Source organism: Anopheles gambiae, chromosome 3 (assembly GCF_943734735.2).
Source record: "Anopheles gambiae chromosome 3, idAnoGambNW_F1_1, whole genome shotgun sequence".
Lineage (NCBI taxonomy): Eukaryota > Metazoa > Arthropoda > Insecta > Diptera > Culicidae > Anopheles > Anopheles gambiae.
In genome coordinates, this window is record NC_064602.1 from 24,269,469 (window position 1) to 24,295,857 (window position 26,389).

The 26,389-nt window shown below is 45.2% G+C and overlaps 1 protein-coding gene across 5 annotated transcripts in view; it reads left to right on the forward strand.

Moving 5' to 3' along the window:
* Nucleotides 1–26,389, forward strand: part of LOC1280000 (angiopoietin-related protein 3) — an 85,375-nt gene that overhangs the window by 33,879 nt on the left and 25,107 nt on the right. The gene's annotated exons all lie outside the window — the stretch shown is intronic.

Sequence of the window (26,389 nt, forward strand, 5' to 3'; positions counted from 1 at the left end):
GAATGCAGAATGAGTGGAGGTGTAATTCCATGCGGTCGTTAAGTTTGTGCAAAAGTTGCACCTCCCATTCGAGCGGGCCGGGGCCCTGTCGATCGCGCTACGAACGCTGAATGTCTTCAGCGCGCGATCGCCGCGCGGTGGTGCAAATCTTTGTGGTCAGCGCGAGGCATCCGGACGTCCTTCACAGGGTTGCGGCAACAAATCGATCGATTCGCGTTGAGCTCCGTGACATGTGCAAAACTGGATCAAACTCGCGGCTAGCGTGTGCTGTTGGCTTTACAATTTTGCTATATGTGAGTGTGTACGTTTTCGTCCCATTAATTTATCGCCCCAGGGTAGGAAACGGGTTCCGGTAGAATGGTCTCTGGTGAAGCCTTTATTTTATTTCTCACAATCCGATGCCATTGTGTAACACGGTTCCGAGCAAGAACGGTGTTTTTTCGTGTCGGATTGGTTTATTATGTAACCAGGATACGTTTAAAATAGTGCTGGAAGGGTATAATATGCGATTGTTATAGCGGGGATTTAAACTTGAGTACAAAACATATTGAATAATGTCTTAATTGGCGTAGTCCATCGAATGGATGTATTAAGAACTCAGAAAAGGCAAGACCTAGTTTTCTACGAGTTAGTCGGCTTACGCATTTGAATAGAAAATATACAGATATCTTAGAATTGTACGGTGCCGCGCATGCAAACTAAAAGAAAGATCGGTTTCCTAAATTATCACGCCACTGCGTTAGTGCATAAATCTTAGCTTCGTCACTTGTGTTCACAGCTCCAGCAATGCTGATGTTGCTGATGATAAGAGCTCACGATGCTAATGAATTGCATGAATGAATAGCCACTTAATTGAACCATCCAAGCACGTGCACTCCACGTCCGAGAGCCATTCGCGTGGCTGGGCATTGGGAAGATGATGAAACTCGAATAAATCATCTATGCACGGTGGGCTGGCGAGGCTGGCGAGCTATGATTCTGCTAGCTGTTGCACTTGCACCGCCTCTCAAGTACCTATACTCGGCGCGGAGTGGAAGATCTAACGTAAGATGCAACGTTCTTTACCACCTTTGTATGCCGACATCCGTTTGCCGATCAAGATGAATCCTGCATTTGGAACATCCGTTGAATGGATTCCTTCTCCGAGCCCCGGAGCTTAAAGATACATCGGATCAGATATAACGTTTTGGAGGCCATTTGTACGCTAGTCTACCATGCAAGCCCCTCCGAATGTCCAGCAACGACGACGGATGTAGCAGAAGGAAACATTGCAAATAAGTGCGAAGGCCCTACACAAGCCACACAAATAAAAGAAGTACCTTGTTCCAACCCACTCAAATTGCGCATCTAATCCAATTTAAGTGTGACTTCAATGGGCGATTGTCATCGGAAAACTGGTGTGACCAATGCAATTAAAATTGCCAGTGTTTGACCAACCGGCAACTGAAAGCTTCAGCCTAACCTCCAACCTTTTTTTGCAGAACTGTGTTGTGGCTTAGGTTTTTATCAATGCGGCTTCCTTTGCAAACGTATTTTTTGTGCGATGCGGTGATGTACCAACTGAACCAGTGGCCTTGGCTTGCTTTCCTTCTCCAAAAAATTAGCGTCCCCACTGCTGGGCTCGCCGTTGCTGGTGTTGGTGATCGTATCCTCTAATAGCACATTTTTATGACCTTTTTCCATTCCGGCATCATTATGACCACCGATTCGATTGGCTGCTAATTAGCGATGAGCTTCTGCCTCGTCGGCTTATGGTCGCCCGGGTTTATGAATATCGTTCGCACGTCTTCGCGTACGAAAGGGTCTTTAAGCGCTGCAACAAGAGCGCTTTATAGTACGGCCGATGCACCATTCCCGAGGTGGATTGCAAAATTTGGTAAAACAAAACAAAAAAATCAATAAAGCCATACCGCAGCTGCAAAGTATAACGGCCGTCGGGATATCGAAGTGAAGCTGGAGCAGGTTTTGGCGTAAAAGCGAGAAGGTGTTGAGAAAGGTTTTTACTGCCTACAACATTTTCTCTCGACAGTGAATTGACCGGTCTTATTTATTTGCTAATTGACCGAGGTGTTTGCTTCGATATTGTTCCTTATCTCAGACAGAATCGCTCGTGCCATATCAAACATGTTAAAATGGTTAGGCTTTTTTCTTGTTGGAGAAATATTTCTTGCTTTCGTATAACATTTTTCATCACATTTCAATCGACTCGGGGCACGGGAATTGGGTTTTATTGTTTGTTACCCGGTGCTAGATAACCTCCCGCACGTAATAACGTGATCGTAAAATGTTTATCGCGGTGCAATTTCCCATTTTGGCAAGCTCAGCACCCGCAGCTGAAGGAGCAGCTTGCAGCTTGGATATTGGTGGCGATATTTTTTTGGAGTGTATTTAGTATAGACACTTTATTCCATATACTGTCTTGGTCACTGGCTCATTCCTGCAAGGGACAAGGTCAATGGGGCATATTATTGGTAAATTATGGTCGAAACCTGCTTTTACTATCTGTGGCACTGGATTAGACTGAAGGTTATTGGATAAAAGAGCGCAAAAACGAGTGATATTGTGCAATATAATGGATTCAATGCTCGATATTAGCCGTGGTTTAAGCTGTTTTGTTCAAATGTGGGATATTTGATACAATTAAATAAAATTAAAAGTTTTTAAATGTAGAAACATGGTTAATGAAATGATAATTGAACATCACACTAGGAAGATATAATAGAAATTGACCTAAAGAACAGAATAGAATAATACTTCGTCTTATATACAAATACAACTATTTATGTCATAATCCTCTGTATACAAACACGTCATAACAGATTCTGCGCTAAATTTCCACCAGGAAGATAGGCAACGTCGGATTTTCATAGCCATCATATTCCACAGTAACCCCTAACTAGCCGCCACAACTCGTCCCATCGTTTGTGGGTGGTACCCGATCATTGTTGCAATCTTTCCCCTATCCCAGTTATTATTACTCCCGGTACACCTACTTTATGTTACGCTCCATCCGATGCCTGTTTGTTGTAAACCTTTTCCTTTTCTTTTATTGCTGCCATCGTAACACAAGCCAGCGATTGATAAATTGTCGTTCGGCAACGCGTTACGCTACGAGCAACAGCGCCATAACCGTTCCCTTGCAGCATAACATCTTTCCCGGGAACCATTCTACACAGCGAACCAACACAACACGGGGCTGGTTGGTTCGGCAAAGGCGAAATTATATGATCTCATCCGATCCCCCCCTCCCCCGTCTCAAAAAGGTCGACCCTGCCCGCCGGATGATCTGATGGAAAACTGGACAAACATTGACGCGGCCGCCAAGTGCCATTGAATGAAAACGAAGGAATTTAAATGCGGTTCGCCGTCTCGCTATAATTTCCCAGTTCAAATGTCAGCTTAAAGGGGGGAGGGGTGTGGTAAGAAAACCATCGTGGATGGGTGGTCGGTACCACCTTTGACTTTGACGCCCCAAAAAGGAACTCTCGTACGATAAGCTAAAGCACAGAGCTGCATTTGAAAGCAGGCGGACAAAAAACAATCACAACAACACAAAACACTTGCACTGCAAACCGTGGGCCTCACTTTCAAACAGTTACGGGGCACACTTTGCCGTGCTAAATGGGAGGGGGGGGGGAGAGGTTTGGCAGTCGTGACCCTCGCTTGACATGATGGAACATTTCCATTTAATGAGCAGTGGCACTCTAACAGAGTTCTTGTTTTAATTCCCGTCATTATGTTGGAGGAGGTCACCGGGTGGATGATGGTAAACCACAACAGCACTGTGCTACCTCTTGCTTGGCACAGAAGCTATGTAATTGTGAGTGTGTGTGTTTTAACATGAATGTCATCCACTTTTGCTGGAATTCTACGACTTCGTATCACAAAATTCGATATCATTGCATGCTCTGGCCGTTTCGGATTGAACTTTTCGAGAAAGCATCTTCATGCGGCATCTTTCCAATAGTACGAGAGCCTTCACTTGAGCCGGACTCGAGTGCATAGACGGCACCGAGGAATGCTTTGTCGGCTTTTTGGTTGTTTCGATTTTCAATCCCACGACCAACGACTCCCTGCGATGCATGAAGGGGACACACCGCTGGCAAGCGTTAATAACAAATTATGTATAATTTTTCACTTATTTACCACCTGCAGGGATGGAAGCTTATGCTACTGGGTTGAACAAGAAATAAAATGAATGAACTCGTGGTGTTATGCTGCGAACAGCGATGCACGGTCGTGGTGTAAAATCAACACTTTCTGCTCTGCTGGAAGCTGCGGTGGAGTGCGCTCGTTGCAACCAGCTGTTGACCTATCGATGTAAATCGTACATGCGTTTGTGTGCGTATGCGCGTCATTTTTTCAAATATCAAAACACCACCCATCCTATCCGATCGATCGTTCAGTACATTAAAGTTCAAGCCATTGGCGCGAGGCAGATTCACCTCTCTAGTACAACCGCAACGACCATATCCACCGTTGAACTGCACGCGCGCATCGTTCTCGGATACTTTCGGGTGCCTTGCGATAGTTTTTGCGTAACTTTCAACGCCATCCAACGCAGCAAAGGAGAGACAATTAGCGATAAATTATGCTCTACATGAACATAATTTAAACGGCGACGGGTGCCAGCGGGGTTAAGCCGTCTATGTATGCGTGTGTGCCTCATGCGTTCGTTAAGCGGTACCAAGCGCCAGCGATACGACCTCCTCAACCCGTGGGTCGTCTTCATCGCAAATCGAGTACTAACTTTGCCTAATTAACGCTCGCACACGGTTTTGCCACACAACATGCAATCGACTTTGTGAATGTGTTTGATTCACTCACTAAAGGTCATACCGATGCAAAGTGAATGTGTGGTGTGTGTCCCCGGCGTGTGCGCCTATAGTCGTCAGAACATCTGAATACACTCTTTTGGAAACACTCTTCGGCAGTCGTGAAATCAAGAAATCGGGACACGACGTTCTTGGTGCTCAGACTCACACGCTCAACGACTCAGCAAAAATCTGCTGATAAAGGTCTGAAGGACGTCCTCTCTTAAGAACTCCACTTTTAAAAGGTCTTGCATACGAATTATGTTCTTACCGTCGTTCTTTCTCAAGGCTACAGCCAATATTTATCCCGGAACATTGAGAAACAAGAATCATATATTATTCCTCTTGCAATTCTAGAACGAAAACGATCGAGCGTTCTGTGTGTATTTTCTACCTCGAAATGTCACGCAAGTTCTTGCTTTCGTTTCCTGGCTCACAGTATTCCGATTCCGGAATTCCCGGTCTTTTGAGAGCGTCAGCAAATGTCATCCTCAAGAAGTTTCGGTTGTTCTCTTCTTTTGCGATTCATTTAATTAAAACCATTTAAATGTTAAGATTGATACACGTTGCGAAACAAAAGCGTAACATTTCAATCAAGTTTGTTCGTACAGTTGATTTCCATCATATGTAAAGTCAAATGTGTTTTAAATTAATCAATTGTTTCAAGACATGGCTTGATGGTTCCATGAAGTTAACCAGTAAAAGCCAGTAAAAGCAGCTTTGTCGTTAGTAGGTTGTGCGATCAACAAGTATTAATGCCGAGACGTTTCGAACGCTCTTATTGCATTGTTCAAACTTCAGAGATTTATATCAATCTTTAATTACTTCTCTAATGACCCACTAAAGCCAATTCGTCAACATTCATACCATTCCGCCTTGCCACAGAAATGTAATTTAATATACCGAAAGCAACCAACTTTTAAAAATCAATCGAGGCCATCTTCAGTCGGCAACCATTTTGATCCAATTATGACCGTCGGTTCCCTTCGCCGCATACAGCAGGCCCGTTTATATAACCTTTCCCATCTATCCATCTTTGCCACGGGGCGATAACGCCTCGATGGCCAGATAAAAGATTGTTTCATTTTTCCTCGCTTAATTAACCACTAAATACACTACTTATGCCCATTGCAAGATAATCTTGTGTCAAAACCGACGATCATCCCGGCATTGTTTCAACATTCCACTGGCGGGACCGCAAAACCGACCCGCCTAGCCAGGGTGGCGTCTGCGGTTGTTTCGTTATGCACACCATTCAGTTAATGGTTTAGCGCACCAGCCCCCTAACGACGGCGGCGGTGGGTTTCCACTCCCTACGGGCATTTAAGCACAATTATTGAATTGATGCCGACTGCCGACGATATGTAGCTTCCTCATTCCCATACAATTCTCCGTACGGCCATGATCTGATGAAGAATGTCTCCAAAAAAACCCTCTGCTCACACGGCCAGAGCAACCAGTTCCCATCACCGTTCCGTTCTTGCAATTTCTCTGCGCACCCGCGGGGGCCCGGCCGGTCTTCTGCCCTTTATCGGAAGCAGTCGATCTCTAATGGCGCACATTAATGCTAGACCGCGCGTGCCCAGACGGAAAGGGTTAATTTAATTATCTCAACATGTGAACAGGGGCCCTCGCACGATGCCACACGCGACACAGCAGCGCACAGCACTGCCGGGCACACAGCGCGCAGCGAGCAATTATTCATCGCGCACACGTGGTGAGGCGCTTCGTTACGCGCGACAGCCTGAAACCTATAGGCAGGCAGACAAACGCAACACACTAAATCATCCGCGCTTGGGACACGGCTCTCGAAGCAGTTTCGAAGTCAGCATCGGCGGCATCGACGGATGGCATTTCATAAACAAATCCAAACACACGCACACACAAACATACCCGCACATGCACACTTATGGGCAAGTTTTATTGCTCGTGTGTTTAAGATTTCCCATCGGCGCTAGTGATCAAGTTTCTTAAGCCGCAAAAGCGTCGCGAGGCAAAAACGCGATGCGCGATCATCGATGGTTGCTGGTAGTTTGTTTATGCCTCGCTAACTGCCATGCATCATCGTTCCAGGGGAGAGATGTGATTAGCGTATGCGTAATAGATTGATTGCTGGTTGACGAGGAAGCATCGGAAATTGCTATACGATTTGTTGCGATCTGACGGGGGGGAATAATGCTATGTAACAAAGCGAAACCGTTTTTTCTGCAGTTGAGTAAAGCTCCAATTTGCATTTTTCAAGTTTTTTTTATTCTACATTTCTAAGTTAAAGAATCGTTGTGTCTCAGATTTGCGTAACCTTATATCATTAAACAAGCCAAACCAAGTATAATAACTACTTCGTTAAAATCATAATATGGGAATGCATAGTACAAATGTATTCGGAAACTAATTTATTAACTACTGATTGAAACCTTCCTGTAAGTCACAGGAAGATAACTTTCGGTCTTGTAAGCAGTATCGTTTCAAGGTTTTGTTGTTTGTTGATTTATTTTTTACAACGACACAAACACCTCCAGCGACCGGAATTCAATTTATTAATCTTTGTAAGAGTGACCAGTTTGCAGGTTGTTTTGCTTTTCTCATGATTAATTTGATTGTTCGAAACTGGTAAGCAAAACAGTACGCAGCCGCGATTTGTTGTCTCGCTTATAAAACAACAAACGATCGTGCGTTTGATTGAAGCAAAATTCAATCCACTCACTCCTGGGGCATTGCTCAATATCCTACTGTTTTATCGAATGTCCCAGCTTTAAGAAAAACACCTTTGTACAGTCTCGCTGTAACATTTTTGGTTTATGTTGCTCCAAAAAAACGCGACTGTAACCCTATTTCCGTCCCTATTTTATTGATCTACGTTTTTTTCTCCACCATAATACGGAGTTGGACCGTTTTGTTGCGTTTCAATCACTATAGCTTTGTAGTCTGCCCTGAAGGTATTTTTTTTCTTCTTTCTGTAAGTCTCAAACTTTAAGTCCACTCATTTACGTTGCGTTTGCACGCTCCGTGCGGGGCCCTCAAGCCTCAAGAAAGGTGGAGATAAATTCCACTTACTTTTATCTTCACGCTGCAGCTCAAATAACTTGCATGACTTATGAGCACGTTCGGCCACTGACTTCCGATGGCGGGCCGCTTGCAGGACAGTTGTTGACACGCGAGCGCGGAGTGACCGCGGCGTTACGTGAGGTGTCAAAAATTGGTTGCACGGCACTGCCGGGCCTTTCTTCACTCCGTGAATGGATCGATTTTACGGTGAACGTTTCCGTTTTACTGGACCGCGGTGCGTAATTTAGCTCAATATCTCGCCCCAAAACACCGCGCGTTATGTAAAAAAGAAGTAAAAGAACAACACCAACAATAAGAAAAACGATTTCCTTTCGGTGAATACATTTAACGGTTTGAGATAAAGCAGATTACTACAGCCTTTCCGTTTGTCGTTAGCAAATAGCTTATGACTGTTAGTATCGACAGCGATATTATTCAAATTGATACAACTTCCCGGAACCGGTCCTAACCCTTTGGAATTCGTTCATTCTATAATAATTAATGAATCTGCATCTTTGGACGTTGGCGATGAATGAAAAGCTTGAAATGACATTTTACACAATCTTGCAAAAAGTATCATCGGAATTAATTATTACAACCAAAAACAACCGGATCAATATCTTCTTTCTAACAAAAGCTTTTTTATCATTTTCAGGTAAGCACGATGAACTTTGGGGAGAAAATATGCGTAAGTAGTGTCGTATGTGAACACGATTTCATTGATTACTACACTAAATAGCAATGCCTTCAATTTCACAAACTCATTCCGCGCGAAAACATGCCCTGTCGTTAAGTAGGAGCCATCGAACGACACTCTAGCAGCCACCAAACGCTGTTCGCTAACAAAAGCGCCCTATAATGGCCAACAATTTAAAATGCTTGCGTGCTGCAACTGGCCGCAAATGTGGGTCAATTTGAATTCCTCCAATTTTCGATCAAAAACCACCAATACGCTACAAATGATCCCCTTATGGGATTGACTGGGGTTGCGTTGTCATGAGCTTTCCTTTCTCCCACGCAATAGCAACACAGCAATGCGGCAAAAAAGGGGGGAAGTAGCGAAGCGCGAAATTGAAGATCATTTTAATGAGATTACGCGCTAAGAGCATAAAGAACCCAGTGGGGGCAAGTTGCTTGTCCTCCGTCGTTCTTCCCGTCTAGCGTCGCTCGATCGATTGATACCATTATTTTTATTAGAACGTTTTGCTTGCGCCAGCAGCAGTAGTTCCCGCAATTTCCCAGCGAGCGTCGGCGTCCCAAAATCTTGCCGCTTCCCTTTTCCGCGTCATCATGCAGCCCCCATTCACTGGCGCGCACTGGGCGCTCCAATTTAAAACCACACGCTGGTGCAGAAAGCGAAAGGGAAACGTGGCACAGTTCTCACCAGGCACCCTTCCTGCCTCAACCTTGCCGTGCATAAAATCGTGAGCTTATTTGGCAACATGTTGCCCGGGCGAGGACGAAATGTACAGCAGCGTTGGCTCGAACGTTCTCCCCCCACTCGTGTAGCTATTGCTTCCTCGTTCTTCCGTGTGGTTCGACGGGAGAATCGAAGTACGGTGCAGGGCAGGCACGGTGGCGTTGTGTGCCTCCCCGAGTCCGATCAGCCTCCTACGGTTGTTGTTGGCGGGCCGATGTCGCAACACATTCACCAGAAACTGACGTGAACGTGGTGGTGTGTCTTTCTGGTGCAGATTATTGTTACGGCAGTTCAAGTTTGCTCTCAAATTCAAACCCCGCCGAGCCAGCTTGCACCGCCTGCTTGCCCACTTTTGCAGCAAGCCCGACCCAGGGAAGCATTTTACCATTTTCCGACCCCGGCGTAAACAGCACCCAGACAGCGCCTGCCCGACCGACCGACCGACTGACCGAGAAGAACGTTTCAACGAGCGACAGTCAGCCAGCCTGTAGTGCCGTACTGTATGGTTTTCAAATTATGGGAAATTGTCTCACTAACGATAGATTAATGCTGGAACGTGAACAGCACGCTCGTTGCGTTTAGCAAAAGGAGGCCGCCGTGCGTAAGTGTGCGGCGCGTGCGTGCAACTAAGAAGCTAAAAAGGTGCCCGCAGCCACCCCGCAAGGCAAAACCCGACACCACGCACAGCGTCCACTACGCTTTGTGCTGCGTTTGAATGCCTGCTGCCACCGAAATACGGCCACCGAAGCACCGAAGCCCGCTTAAATTCAATCCATCTGAAACTTGAAAGGAAAACCCCGATTGCACATTGGCCATGTGTGCCGGCCAGCGCGCGCAAGAGGAAATCCCTGCAGCAAAAGTGTGTGTGTGTGTGCAAAAACAAAAAAGAAGCAAACCGCTAATGTTTCCTTAATACCGCGTGCACCAGAACGATCGCATCGGTGCGATGCAGACGGGCTCTTCAAACCGATGGACCAATTTTGCGAAATTGGAACAGTTAATTAATAATTATACACACCTTTATTAGTCGCACCAGTAATCGGTCCAGTGAGACATTAGCTCACCCTTCCCCTTCGACCTGCCGCGCGTCGGAAGCAAGGGGGACAATTTTTGCAACATTAGCTCCGGTTTTTTCTTGCCCTTCCCCTGCTCGGTAGGCACTTCCACCATCTTCCACCTGTTCGGGCCCGACACGTTGCTTGCGGTTGCTGATGCGTATGCGCGCAGACACGCATCGGTCAGAGATTGCAATGTGCGGCTCGTTGCTTGCCGTTGCGTCGAAGTCACTCGGACGCGTTTGTTGGCGCGCTGCAGGGCTAGAAGTAATAAGGGAAAGGAATGAAAGAAGGCGAAAAAACAGCACGAAAGCTCGTTCTCTGCATGTGCTAACTATGACAACCGATTCGGGCGGGCGGGCAGGTAAAGTGTGTGTGACCGCGTATCGGGCGTGGGGTCGTGTGCCCAGGCCGACAGGTTCGGTGACGGATTGCAGCTGGCAGCGGGACCATTTTTTGCTCACCCCTCCCCCCCCCTCCCCAACAGTTCGGTAGCAGTAATTTTTCGACGGTGTGTTGATTGATTGAAGGACGTGACAGTTTTTCACCCATTGGCGGAAAAGGGCCAAGTGTGTTGGCCTGGTTCGAGCAGCTTATTGCGCGTCAAAGTGTTGGTACGGGTGTAACCGGTACGGGTTTTGGTAGGAAAAACAGGCCTAGTTTGATTTTACATATTTGCGCAGTAGTGCAAAAATAAGATTTTATGCAAGTTTTTACTGATCCCTGCGCGGTTCATTTACATGGCTGGTTGATCAGTACTCTGAAATGCCCCTCGATTATAAACATTTAAAAAAGAATAAAAAGTAATTTTGAAGCAAAAGCCAAAAACCAAAAACATTCATCATCAGTTTGATCGACCGTGAATGATCCGAATCGTTCCACCAGGTTTACAAAATTACAGACATCAACAGGTTTGCTCTACATATCATTACAGTTCAAGAGTTCAACGATGTTTCATGCACACAAACACGTCCTTGTCTACAGTTATCAGTCCCAGTCCCAGTCCCAGTCCCAGCCCTGAAGCTTGTTGTTTTTCAATACTGGAACTTAAAACGAGTTTAAAATTATACAAGCACTCTTTAAGTGATCGTTCCAAGAAAGAGACAGGAAGGACCTGCTCCTATAGTGCTATTTGAGGAACCAGTTTTGAAGGAAGATTTTTGTTGTTGATTACGTAATATTAAAATAAATCCCACCCACAAAACAATTAAAGCTCAATCCCAGTACCTTACTGTCAGTGGTTATAATTGTTAGCATTCTCTGCGTCATTCTTTACGTCGTACTCAAGACACAAATGCACTGTTGCTTGGTGCTTCAGGCTGATCATTTCCGTCCCTTCGTTCTGGCGAAGGTTATGTAAACATCGCCCTCATTGTGCCCGGGCAGAAAGGCGAGCAAAATTTTAACCCCCCCGCCGCCTCATATCCAATGCACCGAGCGCAAAGGATGTGGTGGAATAAATTACTACCAGATCGATTCAAATTAACGTTCGCGGAACACCCCGCGGGGTACCGTAGCCGTGTGTACCCGTGCGACCTCATGACATGGGCGGTGCTGCGACCATGCACGGTCATGATTCATGTTCCAGATTTCCCGTGCGCGGACGGCAAAGGGTGGACTCCGAAAGGGCGCTCACACAAGGGATCGGCACAGCGGGCCTGAAAAGAATGGGAGCCAGTTTTTTTTTTTTATGTGCTGAACACAGCAGACCGATCATACCCGGGGCACAAGCGAAAAAGCTGTGGGTCGATTAAAACGGCTACTCTCTGCTGCTTTTTTCTGCTTCTTCTTCATAATTAGTGTCCAAGATCGCTTGTTTGCTGAGCCACGAACAATGCTGTCAATTTGACCACGGATCCTTCGTTAATTACTCAATTCCTCTGAGCGGCGGTTGGGTGGGAAAATGGCAAACCAGCTTGGCATTATTTCGTTTCACTGTGTAGGAAGCACTTCACTCAACCACGAGTAAGCATTTGTGTTATGAAAAAAAAAAGATTCCATTCCAACTGCTCCACAAACGACGTCTAAGGCGTCTTACTGAATTGTGTTTTATTAGCACCGGGTGGGTTTGAAAACAAAAAATAAAGGAAATCTACTAGCGGTCACTGTGTAAAGCAAACAATGTTTATCCACATACCAGACGAAAGAGAGAAGAAGGAAAAAAACACCGTGGGAAACGGCATTATTTAGTGACGCTCTAGGTGCGCAGTCACTAAAGGAAGCCGCTCGAGAAGGACACCAATGTTTGGAAAACAAAACACACCGCCTTAGAAATACACGCATTTTTAATGGACAGTTTGGGTGCGTATTCAATGACACACATTTCGGTTCGTTCGCTCAATGCTACATTTTCAATGGCAGGCGGCGGCGGCGGCATACCTTCTTGTGCCTGTGCAAAGAGGACAAGACCTACACCAGGTCGGACAATAGACCGGGTTTTGAGCAACACTTTTCCCCCCCCCCCCCCGCTTTGTTTGCACAAAGCCTGCGAATGAGCCTGCGTGGGAGAAGATGACGAGTTTTGGCGCTTACAGCTGAACTGGTTCAGCGCGAGCGATAATTGATCGAATTGTTGTCAAATCTTTCAGTAGCGCTTCTTGACAGGTTGAAGCTTAGGCGTTTAAGCAAACACAAAGCCCGTTAATCATCTGAGATGATATGATTTATGTCGCTGTTTGATTGATCATCGTGTGCACCTTTTGGGGGTAAAAGATTCATATTAATTCATACAAATGCTCAGCTTAGATTAAAAAAAGACACAAAGAAAAAAGAGCAAAGACACTTAATGATTTCACTAACATAAGTCAAGTGAATCGGGATAATGAGGATAAATACGACATTAACATATTCAATTAAGCACCTGAAAACACTTTTTGAAGTTTCATAGATAAAATGAACACATATATAAGTAAACTGGATAAACCGAGATAGGTTTTTAGCATCACTTCAAAAAGAAAACATAAAAAACGCACTTAACGTGAACGGAATATTTTACCCAACGATTCAATCTATCGCCGTCGTTCGTTTACCTCACCGAAGAACCCTAATCACCGTCGGTTTCATCTGTGCACTCAGCTCTTTCACCAGCGCAACCCTGCCACATACATACGCCCAAGCACAAAACCCTACTATTAGGAAAGCATTTCACTTTCTGCCGTACCATTCAGCCGCCTCAGTGGTGCTGAAGGGCGTCTGAAATGTGCATTTCTGCCCCGTGCAGCCAGGGGCGCCCGGGGAATGGGGCAAAACCATTTGGCACGTGGCGGCGATGAAGGTAATGTTTCATAATAACTGTAATAATAAATGGAGCGCCCACTTACGCGTCTGATTAAGATCACCGGACTGTCTGTCGGTACAAAAGGGGAAAACGGCAGACCCCGGCTAAGCGGTGAAATGCATTTAACAGATGTCCTTTGGCACACGGGAATCGGGCGGTACCGCCCACGCATCCATGCCCCAACCATCATGCCTGCCATTCATCGCCAGTGTGTGGGAAGTGCTAGTGTTGTGGAAAAGCGAATGGCCTTTTAGGTGGCGTAAAATAAATTATCTCAAATCCGGAAAGAGGCAATCAGGGAAAAATCATTGATCTTTTGACACCATTCGGTACGGAAAACGACTTCCCTTTTTTTTGTTTAGTCGATGTGCTAAAGCGTGTTGTTACGAATACCCCTTCCATCCCTTCCACAAACACATACGACACAGCACACACCACACCACGAACGATCGCGTCCCCTTGCAATGGAGCAACACAAGAAAACAAAAATAAACAAGTGACTCCAATGCCGGCAACGGCGACGAAAGCACAGAACTCGACCGGCGTCGGTTCGAACGCTTTCCTCGATCGAACCGTACCACCCCTGCGGGCGATAGCCGTGTCAAGTGGTACAAGGCTGACGCGGCAACGATTATCTCGTTTCCCAATGACCATTAATCAATTGTCTCTCTTTCACCACCGCGGCCGCACAGGTGGACAAGTGGATCGAGCGGTGCAGTCGAGCGCGTTTGTCACGTTAGTGATGGATATGCATACGCTAATGTACACACACACACTACCACCACATCATTTGCTACCCTTCGCTCAGTGCATAATAGTAACCCTAACGGCAGGATTGTAAAAGGAGGGGTTGCATGGGTGGTTAGAAATAAATTAAAATGTATCTTTAACTAGAGCGGAGAAATCCCAACTTGCTTGAAGGCATTTCTTTTACGATTTGCTTCTAATTATTTTTTTAGTTTTTGCACGACAAAAACAACCTATAGTAAGCAGCAAGGTTTTTATTCTAATAATAGAAAACGAAAGCGAAATCTGCATTCAATCACCACCACACCAGCTTACCGTATGAAGTTTCGCCTAATGCCGCCAAACGTCACACACCGGAGGAGCTGGTGTGTGCTGAACCAATCGCAAGGCCTACAATGTCACCGGTAGAGTTGCTGCCTGGCGGCAGAAACTAAACGCCCGAGCGATCTGGTCCAACACTGGTGCAGGTGAAACAATTGCAAGACCTTCCCTTCCTTCCCACTGGTGCCCACCACCGCGGCGAGTTCCTCTCCCTTTTGGGCCAAGCGAACTAAATCAAAACCAGCCCAACGGGTATCTAATGATACACAGCCTCCAACTGTCTGGCGGACCCCCGCGTGCTTCTCTTCGCTTCTGTTTCGTGGCATCGTGCCAGCAGTGGAGCACTGTGGAAAGCTTCACTATCACCGCAGGCAAGGGTCGGGGCAAGCTAGCGTTAGATCGCCGTCCCTTGTCCTCCGCTCGTTGTATGCTGCTTTTTTTTTATTTTGTTTTTGTTTTGGTACCCCTTTTCCACCTCACGCACATCCGTCCGGCGCTGTTTCGTGTCACAAATGCCGCGTGTTTACATTTGTCCCGCCCGGACGGGTAGAGCAAAATTCAGCAAACGCAACGATCACTGCGCGCGCTGCGGCCTTCATAAATCATTGCAAAGTTTACGGACACCACACGCACTCCACCCTGCTGCTGCCGCCGCACAAGCTGCATCCGAACAGCGCTACTAAACGCCGCTCTCCGTAGGATACGCTCCAAGCAACAACAATTGGCTTGAAAAGGTGAATTTTAAAATAACATTGACAGCTAATTTGACATTGCCAAGCACAGGTGTAGATGGTTCGGTAAATAAGGAAAACAATTTGATACGCAAATTGAATGTTTCATTGTACCGCCGCGAACGAGATAGTTGGCGCTGCAAACAAAGCAAGAAAGCAGCACCGTTCGGAGAGGCACAAGTGGCACCTGGATCGTCAATAGTTCAAACAAAACATTCCATACGTCTTGAAATTGACATTTTACGTGTGTAGGCAAACGCGATGCCAAGCAAACAATCTCTTTTGCCCATAAAAATAGCACCAAATCCCCATAATTAGCAATCGAACGAACGTCATAATCTTTATCAAAATCAATCCCATTATTTACCACTCAACCAATACATTTCCGCCTACGGAGGTATCTCTTCCGTCATCGCATGTTCCACCCTACATTCACGATCAGTCATGCTTCATTAGAGAGCACTGGTCACGATCCCATCGCACTGTGTTATTCCAATCCTGAGTGCGATTATCCGTGCTGAAAATGCATCCTCTGTCCAATCGATCGCTCATTATCGAGCCCGCGTCGCCGGAAAAGAAACCCGACGTGTATAGGCGGCATTGTAAAGTGAGGCGCGATTGGCAATACAAACAGCGACAATCAGCCTTGTTAGCAAGGGGTTCGTCGGATATGCGAACCGTTAATAGAGCCGTCGCCAAACAATCGAAGGACTTTAAAATGACGCATTTTGATACGCCCCTTTACCATTGCTGAACTGATTCAATTTGACGACGGTGCACTCGCCTGCTTGTTGTGCCTTTTCCGGCTTTGATTGTGTATTAACTGCAACGCCAAACTCTCACTCAATGGGTTCGTCATAAGCTGCCCTTTCTTCCGCCCTGCACGCCAACCGCACTGTCAATCATACATCGTCACGAGGACAGAGTCGCGAGAGTTCAAGTGCATTCAATTTAAATCAAGAGTACAGGGAAGCGAAAGAAAACGCAAAACCAAACCCCTATAGCCCCACAACGACGTAAGCAACGTTCAATCACAGCAGGGGTCCCTTTAAATGAGAATCGCTCGCTCCTGCCCACTTCCAAAGCCCTGCAACCGGGCAGGAGGACATGCCTGTCTGGAAAGTGGAAGTTTAAACCCGGGCATAATGTGCTGTCTAATAAGGGAAAGTACTGAACGATTTTCTTTTCTGCTCTTGTAGCCTCGGTAGCCTGCAGGGCAAGGAAGCAAATAAGGGGGAAAAATTAGCACACTTGTTAGTACACTTTCGTTGTCAGTTGAACCCTGTGTCACGTACCGGAATATTTTGAGATCATTTCACTGCAATTAAAAATACGCAGCAACTATCGTTAAACTTAACTGCTTTGCACGTTTAAACAGAGTTGAGACGCACGAACCGTCTGAAATTATTGTTTTAGTCCGTGTGACTTTTAAAGAGGTCCAAATACAAGAAGATCTTCCTTCAAACATTTTGTTTGAATTTAATGATAATTCAAACATCATTGCTTATTCATCATTGTTATTATTGCACTGAATGTAGAACTTTTTGATGACAAATTAATGACGCTTCACTTAAATCAATTTCCAACGGCTTTACAACACCACAAAACACAAAATAGGATTACCAAAATGTGTTTGCATTCGCCGCCAAAGCGCATTAAAAGACACCGAAGCCACCGGCGGCGACCCGTTGTCTGCCAAGTAAAAAAAAAAAAGCATATGCTCTCCGGCCGGGCAATGAAACCCCAAATTTAACAGCTCGCCTTGCTTTCCGGCACTGGAAACCCCCCGCTGGCTTGTGTAGCAACATGACATTACAACGCCTCGATGCAAAGATCTCCCGCCACGCTGTCCATGATCATCATCACCATGAACCACACGCGGATAATGAAAAGAAACAGGAAAATAAGTAACCACCTTCCCTCGCCCAAACAACAACCTACACCGCGCACCTGACCACCCATAAGCACACACACACCTTCCGGAACGAATTGAACTACGGAAGGGTTGGGCCGTGTGCAGGGCCTTCGCGGCGAGACCAGGCTGCTCCGTCCGGGCTACAAAATGGTGCACAGTCCTCTCGGGCTTCTTTCACTTTCGGTCCATAAACGGCTCATGATTAAGACGCCTCGGTACCGCGCCCGGTGAAAACATCAGCAACATCTTCTTCCCTTCCTCTAGACAACAATAAGCACGGCAACATGCCGACAGACAAAACGTGGCCGCCGCTCTGCCTTCCCATCCCAGCGCAATTCGCTACGCGTTAAACGCACGCACCAACCGGCTGTGGGGGGAGTTTGTGGGGCCGTCCTCTCACACACACACACACAGACACGGTGTGCACATCCTTTTTTCTTGCCGGTAAGAAAGCCGTCTTACTTGTTTTACTACCTGTCCGGGCTGGCTGGCTGGAAGTCTCTGCTGTACGCACTTTCCGGATTTTCATCGTCGTTTCGTGCAGTGCGGTTTGTTGTTTCGCCAGCCGCGCTGAAAGCGCAGCTCGATTTTAATCTAAATACACGTTTCGTTAAGCTATTGTCGTACCATAATTACATCGTTAACATCCCATATCTCGGGGTGAGTTGAATTTCGAACTGCCCCACTACTATGCTTGGAAGGAGAACCTTTCGCCAAAAGGGACCAGCAAGGCTGCAGCCTATCACTGTCAGCAGCGTCGCGAACAAATGAGTTCCGTCTGGTTTAATCCTCATCCATCATAAATAAAAGGCTTATGCGCGCGCCAGTTGATCCACGCAGGAACAGAAAGCTTCCCTCACTTTTACAGGATCGCATTAATAAAACGTCTCCCCCGAGCTGCAGTTTTCGGCTGCCAAACTCATCCAGCTCGTTCGTTTGATTACGCACGGGAAAAGAGCAAGATCAACCATTCCTAAACAAATGAGCTGCATAATCAAATTTGTCTTTGGGATTATTATTTCGTGTTGTGTTTTTGATTTTTCAATTTCCAACACACAAAACGGAACAAATCCCTCGCTGGGAAGCGGCGACACGTTCACCTGATTGCATGGCCGGCTTCTTCATTCATGGGAAAACTGTCCCCTGTTTCACCGCCGGCTGATTAAACCATGCGCGCTCAAACAATCTCCTCTTACTTAACCTCAGTTCACCGCAAAGTTATCCATCATCGGACGTTACGAAGGGAATTATCATAATTATGACTCCACAGCACCATATCGCCCCTTCCCAGGAGGAGTGCACATTGCAGAGACCATCTGACCACTGCTCCAAGGGGTTCTCTCACTCTACCCTCCCTCTTTGCCTGCAAGGTGTAAGCATTTTCATAATTTCCCATACGGTAACGCGGCGTACGCAACTGATAACAAAAAAACGGAAACGTGGACAGGAGTCAAGGCCTTTAGGGGCTGGCTACCGCAAGCGACACGCCGCCAAGCGTCTTCGATTCCGGGTGGCTTTCGGTGTGATGGTTTAAGCCGGTGCGTCATGGGAGAAAACAGGTTAGATGCAGAAAAGAAGCAGAAAAATGGCCCCACATCCATCCACCTCTGCCGACGGGGATTGGAACGGATGTCGCAAAAAGGAAGAAGTTAAACCAACACAGCAAACGCACACGGCCTGGTCGCACAAGCAACCAAACCACTCCGGCTCTGATAGCTCTTGATGGCGATTATATGCAAAACATGGTTCACCGCCCGCCCTGCTGCTTCTCCTTGTGTTGCCGTTCACCGTACGACCGAAAAAAAGTGTTCCCGCCGGGTGGAACACGACGAGCAGCTAGAGAAATTCGCGAAATCATAAACTGGATTATGGAGCATCCGGAAGCAAGGGATACGGAGAGGTGATCTGCCCGGTGGTGATAGCTTCACCCGAGGTTCACGCGCAAAATGCTGGAGAAAAGGTGAGGGTCAACCGGTGCGCGTTCCGTAGATCCGTAGGCTTAGCGGAGATGAGCAAATAACAACTCTGACTCCAACGAAAGAGCAGCGCTGATGACGATCCATTGGCGAATTCCATTCGTGCTTTGGCGATGGACCAACCTGTTGCGGCGACCAAGACGTGGATGCTTATACATCTTTGGGGAGTATTTACATTCTTAGAGCTTGTATAGAGCTATGCTAAATAGCTACGGCGTTCGTCTTTAAAAATGATTCAGAGATTACAGATAGAGACCATCAGCAGTAATGCTGTAGTTTTGGAGTATTAAGTTCAACATTTCCAATGCTTTAAAACTAATCTAATCCCCTGATCGTCTCTACCGTGTATGGATTCTTTGGACATCCTGCCAATCTATTCCGAAATGTATTATACAATATAAAAGGCAATGACCTTCTACATCTTTTCAAACCTGCTACCAACACACGTTCACACAACATCTAACGACCTCTACCGCACCAGAGCTAAATTCCAAACTCTTTTCAACCCGTCGCCGGCAACATTCGCAATTGTTTCCTGCCGAGCACAAGGAGACAAACGCATGTCCTCCAACAACGCCAACCGGCTTATCGGTGCAACCAGTTGAACTTGAAATTTTAACGGATATAGTATACCGGGGGAGACACTCCTCTGTCGTGCGTCGTCACCCAAACATACTACGCACACCTTTGCTTCGCTCGCTCTGTATGCACACACTCTGCCGCAAGGAGATACATATGCGGTAATTAGTATCTTGAACTCGGGGTCTTCCACGCCCCTTCGGAGACCTAGCCTGAGATGCAACAACAACAAAAAGTCACCCGTCCAGAAACGTAACACAACCCTGTGGCCCGTGGCCTAAATGTCACCCCATATCAATGGCAGCGGGTGACACCGGAACAAGCGTATTTTCTAACGCACCATGTGCGCACAACTGGGCAATGGAACGGCGCCGACGGCACCAGCAACCGTCGACAAATTGCGAAGACTTAATAACAGCAAGCAATTTAGCGTACCGCGCACAGCGTACTGCCTCTGCCCGCAAGGCACCGATGTGCACCGTTAAGCAAACGCGATCCAGTTTCCTGTCCCGGCTTCGAAAGGGAAATCTCCCGTTACTGGGGAGGGAAAAACAAATTTTCAATGCAAACACAAACCGCTACCGTGACCAAGGGATGGGTGGGTGCGGCAAGTTCGGGGCACTTTCAAGTACAAGTGCAAACACCGGTTGATCGACCATACGCGCGCGCGCGCGCGGACAAGGCACTGCCATTCAGGTGCATCGGATGATTTGCGTGAACGCACAGCGAAGAAGCAAACAGGGGAGGAGAAAAACCGGCTAATCATACGTTTGCGCGATCAATTTTCCTTTCCGTTTACTATATATTTTTTCAAGCGACAGGCGAAAGAAAGCTAAGTCGACAGCTTAATTCCGAATCGTCTTGGAACACGAAAAGGAAACAACACTACATGATCGACGCAAAGCATGGCGCGATGTAAAGATGAGGTGGATGTAACCAGAGAGCGTGAACGTTGGAAAACTTGTTCGGTTGAAAGGAAAAAAAGGGTGTACAAAACGTGTAAAGCTTTCGACCAAACTACTGGACATTCGCGTAGATAAGTAAAAGCAAGAAAGGGTAGAAATAAATCTTCAAAGCAAACATCTCTAAACTCCACGATAGATGACACACAAACATCAATCCGATTTCAGATTAGGTTATTGTAGTGTTTATGAGAATAAGTTTCCAAGTATGAGTCAACAAACTTTGCCTTTGATCCAGCATCACCGGAAACAGTTACTTAGTGTGTTTCTCTTACGATCGCTAAATAAGATGACTGATTTATGGGAATTATACAAGTAAGAATTATTGTTCAATTAAGGGCAAATTATTTATCGTTTTTATTATCATAATGTATCTGAATACTGAAATCTATGTATGTGGTTTACTATTAATGGGGGCCTTCACGATTCTAGTTAGTTTTTTGTATGGAGTTTGACAGTTGGAGGCTGAAATCATGTAAACACTCCATACAAAACCACACAAAAAACTGGCCTGCAATTTTCAGTCTAGATTATTCTAGCCTCAAAGCTAGAATTAAATTCGAGTACCTGCTCGAAAACACGGGTTTGTTTACATTTATCCCAAGCTGCATTAAAGAGATCTGGTGATGGAATCCAGAATCAAAGTGCATGTAGTCCAGTTGGTCTCATAGCATGTTTTATAACCAAATTTGAATATCACTTTTTGACAGGATGGGTGAAAACTTTTGTTCAAACAAGCTTTCTGAAGGCATGAAGAATACTCAAAACACTCTTATAATCTTCATTCAGAAACAGAAGCGATAAAAATCAGTCTTCTAAATGCATACACCTTGGGATAAGCCCACCTGTATATTATACCCACTTAGATAGCTGCTCGAAAACTGATATACAATGCAAAAAGCTGACAGGCTGAAATTTCAGCCTACGAGCTTAAAACGGAAAGGCCCCCAATACCAGTATATAATTACTTAGTCAAAATTCGACAAAATATTTTTTTGTATTTCTAGAAATATTTTAAAATCATTCCAAACCATCATCCAAACCTAACTCGACTAAACTTACTCTCAAAACTGATACGAATTTTCATCCGTGCTTCAGAATTGAAGGATACACGATATTTTCCCACGATTGCACCGTATTCTTTGCCGTCTTGTTAACATGGGCTTGTATTAGATAGAGCCATTAGGAAGCAATTATCTCGTCGTAGAATTGTCCCCACATCAAATCCTACCCAGTATTCTTCACCACCTTTATTTCATTGTTCGCATAATTTGGCAGCTAGTTCGTAGCCCCAGGCACTACTGCAAACTTTTAGCAATGGTCAGGGCAGAGGGAGACAAACAGACAAGATCGCCTGACATAAGCGATCCATTCTGACAAAAAGGGTGATCTTGAATGAGATAGCAAAAAAGATACGGCTAACCTACCGACCAAACCGGATGCAACGGTGCTAATGATCATGCTTATGTTTCAGTTGGGTAGGGTTTGGCGGATGTCTACCGAAAAAGATATGGTAATTTTTAACAGCCAGCAAGATGAAAGATCGCTGCAAAACGGTGCTGTATCTGTAGACATAAGACGCTACCGTAGGATATTGGCATTTTGTAGATGTCTCGCTATCGCTAAATCTTACAGTGTTGCAGTTATACAGATTGTGATAAGATAGCATCACAATAATGACAAAAGGTCCCCAGAACAATCATCAGAAATGTTGGAAGATGTGGTGGAAGTTCGATGCTCTAAGGTTCGCCTTCATTATGATTACTACCTTTGTTTGTTTTCAGAGATCTTAGATCTTCCTACACGGAAATAAATAAAATTCCTCTGCCCTTGAATTGTGATCATGAAGCCCTTCGACGTCTTTACTACCATAGTAAACAGTGGGGTTGTTTGGTAAATAATAACACCGTCACTTCTACTCTCAACGTTATGACACCCATGTAAAGCTGTACTCCAACCATAACTTAGGATTTTGGTACGGATTCGACCAAAATAGAATTCTATGACACACACAACAAACAAGAGTCCTGTCAAAACCAAACCATCTAGTCAAACAGTGCGACACGTGATACCAAAGCCAACAGTGTGGCATTAAAAGCTACGCAGGTCGAACGATAGGTACGACGCATACACTTCAAGCCAAACAGTGTGTGCGCCATGCGTGTGAATTAATTATGTAAATATGCTCACCCCAAACCGAGACCCACCGAGTCGCCAGAGGGCCACCTCGGTGCGATTTAAATGAACCCAGGTCAGCATAGGTCATGGATATGTGTTGGTTTATTGTTTGCAACCTCTCGTTTGCGGCCCACCGGCCAGAACTTAATCATCTGTCCCAGAAAGGTGTTAATTTCCGTTCTTATCCACCGCTGCCCTTTTCGAGCTCCAGAGGCTCGTGCCCGTCTCCTAGTGTTCGTAGCTATCAACTAATATTTACTTTAGATTGTGTGTGTGTGTTTTTTTTTACTTCACTCGCGAAGCAACATTATGCTTAGAAGCTTTTCCACTCTCGCGCGCTCTCTGTCTCCCTTTACCCAACTGTCGCAATGGTTGATCTGCGCTTGTTTGCCGTTAGCTCAACAAGGTGGGCCATGCGCGAGCCGTTCCATTAGACAGGAGAGGTCACACAGCGCGCTCAAACACCTTGTCAGTTTGGGGAGGTGGGATTTGCGTTCACAGCTGTGTTTTTTCGTTGCTGTTATTTTTTTTTTTTCGAAAACACTGGACAATCTGTCCCACCCGTCCATCTCGACGCCCAACCAATGATGTCACAAAACGAGCAGAAGATTGGCCGGTTTCGCGCAAACGAAGGTCGTCAGACAGCCAGAACATTGTCGGTTACGCTTAGAGTTAAACTGTTTAATTGTTTTAACCTTCTTGGTCACGGTTACCATTAAAATTGAGGAAAAAAGATGTAAAAGTTATTATTCAATTCGGATGGGGGTATAGGGCAGCTTTTAAACATCAAATTGGCGTGTGAAAATTGGAAACTGACTGAATTTAATGTTAGAGCTTTCGGTTGAATTACCCAGCAAATAGGGTAAATGTACCAATAGTGGTGCAATTTGTAGTGGTACCGATGTGTTTTAATGGATTTAAAGTGTCAGGAACGACAATTTCTGAATATTTTAACACATAGCAATTGGAATATGTTTTATCTTCGCAATCACAACCATTTTTACCATGAAACACATCAAATTTACGAAAAATTACATATTTTTGTGATTGCTTCGTTGTACCTATAATGGTGGTATGGTTCGTATAGTCGTCGTATTGTGTTCCTATAGTGGTGGTAAACAAAGATGCATCAAAAACGGTGTATAATATTAATGAAACTTAGTTTCGAAGCTGTTTTCGTATGAATAGCAACGATTACTGCCATAATGTTGGTTTCTTGCGTAATTTGATCGTAAAAAATGTATAAATTTGCTTGATGAAACTATTCACTAAAATACTGCATCACACCTGTCGTCAACCTACACCCGGAAGAGTGTGCTTGATTTGAAGTCAATTTATCATTCAGCCAGATAAGCGATTTTGGCCTGTTTTTGGTAAATTACCTACATAAAAATCATTTCTGTTGCTTATTTTAGTGAAAACAGTACCTCATGCCAAAAATTTCCTCGAAAAAATCTAAAACGACCTGTATTTATTGATTTTAGAGCTATAACCACTATAGGAACATGCCTGTTTTGTGTACCTATAATGGCACTATGGTAAAAAAACACTTAAAAATGCATAAATATGGTATAAAGGCAAATAAATTTAGTAAAACAATACCATTACATGACAGTTATGTTGAAAAACTAATAATTGCGTGGTTATGTGGTCGTTTAGAACGTTAACAGAAAAATGAGTTTCGTTATGAAATCCTAAATATTTTGGAAAAATGTTGACCCATTTCACAAAATAATGGATTTTTCGATCACTAAGTAACGGAATGGCCTCATTTAAATTTTAAACCCTTTGTAAAAGGCTAAAGAACATTTAACACTAACTTAAATAACTTAATTACTTTTAATTTGCCCTATGAACCGCATTTTAGAGCAATAGCACCACTATTGGTACTACCACCACTATAGGTACATTTACCCTATACGCGCCAGCTTCTGCAAAGGCCTTCGGTAGCCTGGACTGACTATTCCGTCGCGTGGACAAACATTTCTGCTAATCATGCAGTTAGGCTGCCTTCATTGCTCAGATCGTTCCACTATGAAGAAGCATATAAAAATCAAAGAAAGTACAAAACATTACCAAACATTCTATGAAATTCTCCGTTACCTTGAATTCATCTTCATCCTTTCTGCCAATAAAAGTTAGTGCTTTGCAGAATGTTACGACTCATGTTTGTCTCACTATGTTGCTGCGTGTACACTTAACACGTTCACATTTTACGCGTCCCGCTTAATCCGATTTGTCGATCTTCTGGCATTAATTCGTCGCGTTTTTACGATTTGGCTTGGAAAGTGACGATCCCACCGTACGGTGTTGCAATAAATATTTTGCCCAATCAACCTGGCTTCAGCTTCAGCAGTGATTACAGTTTCAGTTCCCGATGTCTCACGATCGTTCGATACGTTTAACGACGGTAAAAATGCTCGTTAACGTATCTGACGTTTCCGGTTTTTAAGTTGCCTAATTGATTGTTTAAGAAGATTATTTGCCATTCGCAGCAACGCGAACCGATAATCACAGCAAATGTTAAATAAACTACCAGCGTGATTAGTTTTAACGCACGTGCATTAAAACGTATAAACATTTCGATGGAAAACAAATATGTTCAATTGCTCAGAAGAGCAGAGTTAGTAAAAGCGGTTTTAAGCTATTTCTACATTTTCTACGTGCATATTACAGTGGCTTTAGTAGCTCTCAACCAAAAGCGAAGGAGTCTCTACTTAAAAAAAAACAATACAATTAGCGAGAGCAAAAAACTTTCCGTACAGTAATGTGATGTGTAATGCATTTTCGATTTTTTGATCATAAACTTAAAATTTCCTTTCATGTTCGAGCGCAGTCCAGTCGCACCGAATATTCACCAAAAATCGTACATTATTAACCACTTTCCTGTTCGAGCTTCTGCTTTTCCCCATTGCTAAATGCGCGGCGGAAGCAGTGCTTCCCCGCTGCGGTCACGGCGACAATCAGCGATGTGTCACGAGCAAGCCAGCGTGCGCAGCAATAAAACCATCCTTTCAATCATCCAGCTCTTGCCCGGCAACCGGTTCGCAACCGAGTCGGGTGCGCTCGAACACAATAATTCGTACTCAATTAAAAGCGATCATAACAGTGACAAATAACGAACATCGTATCGCATTAATTCGATAATGGAAACGACTTTCTCGGGTCATTTCTGCACTTTATTGCACGTGAGGTAGCTCTTCCCTGCCGGGTCCGGTGCTCCGTTTTGCCTTTTGCCCGTAACCGAACGTAATCCGGGCGGATAGTTGCGCGCGCGTTATTAACGCGACTTTAGCACACCTTTCCGCGGGCGTGTAAAATCGATCAAGGTGTGCAGGAAGCGTACATTCATACGCACGGATCACGCAC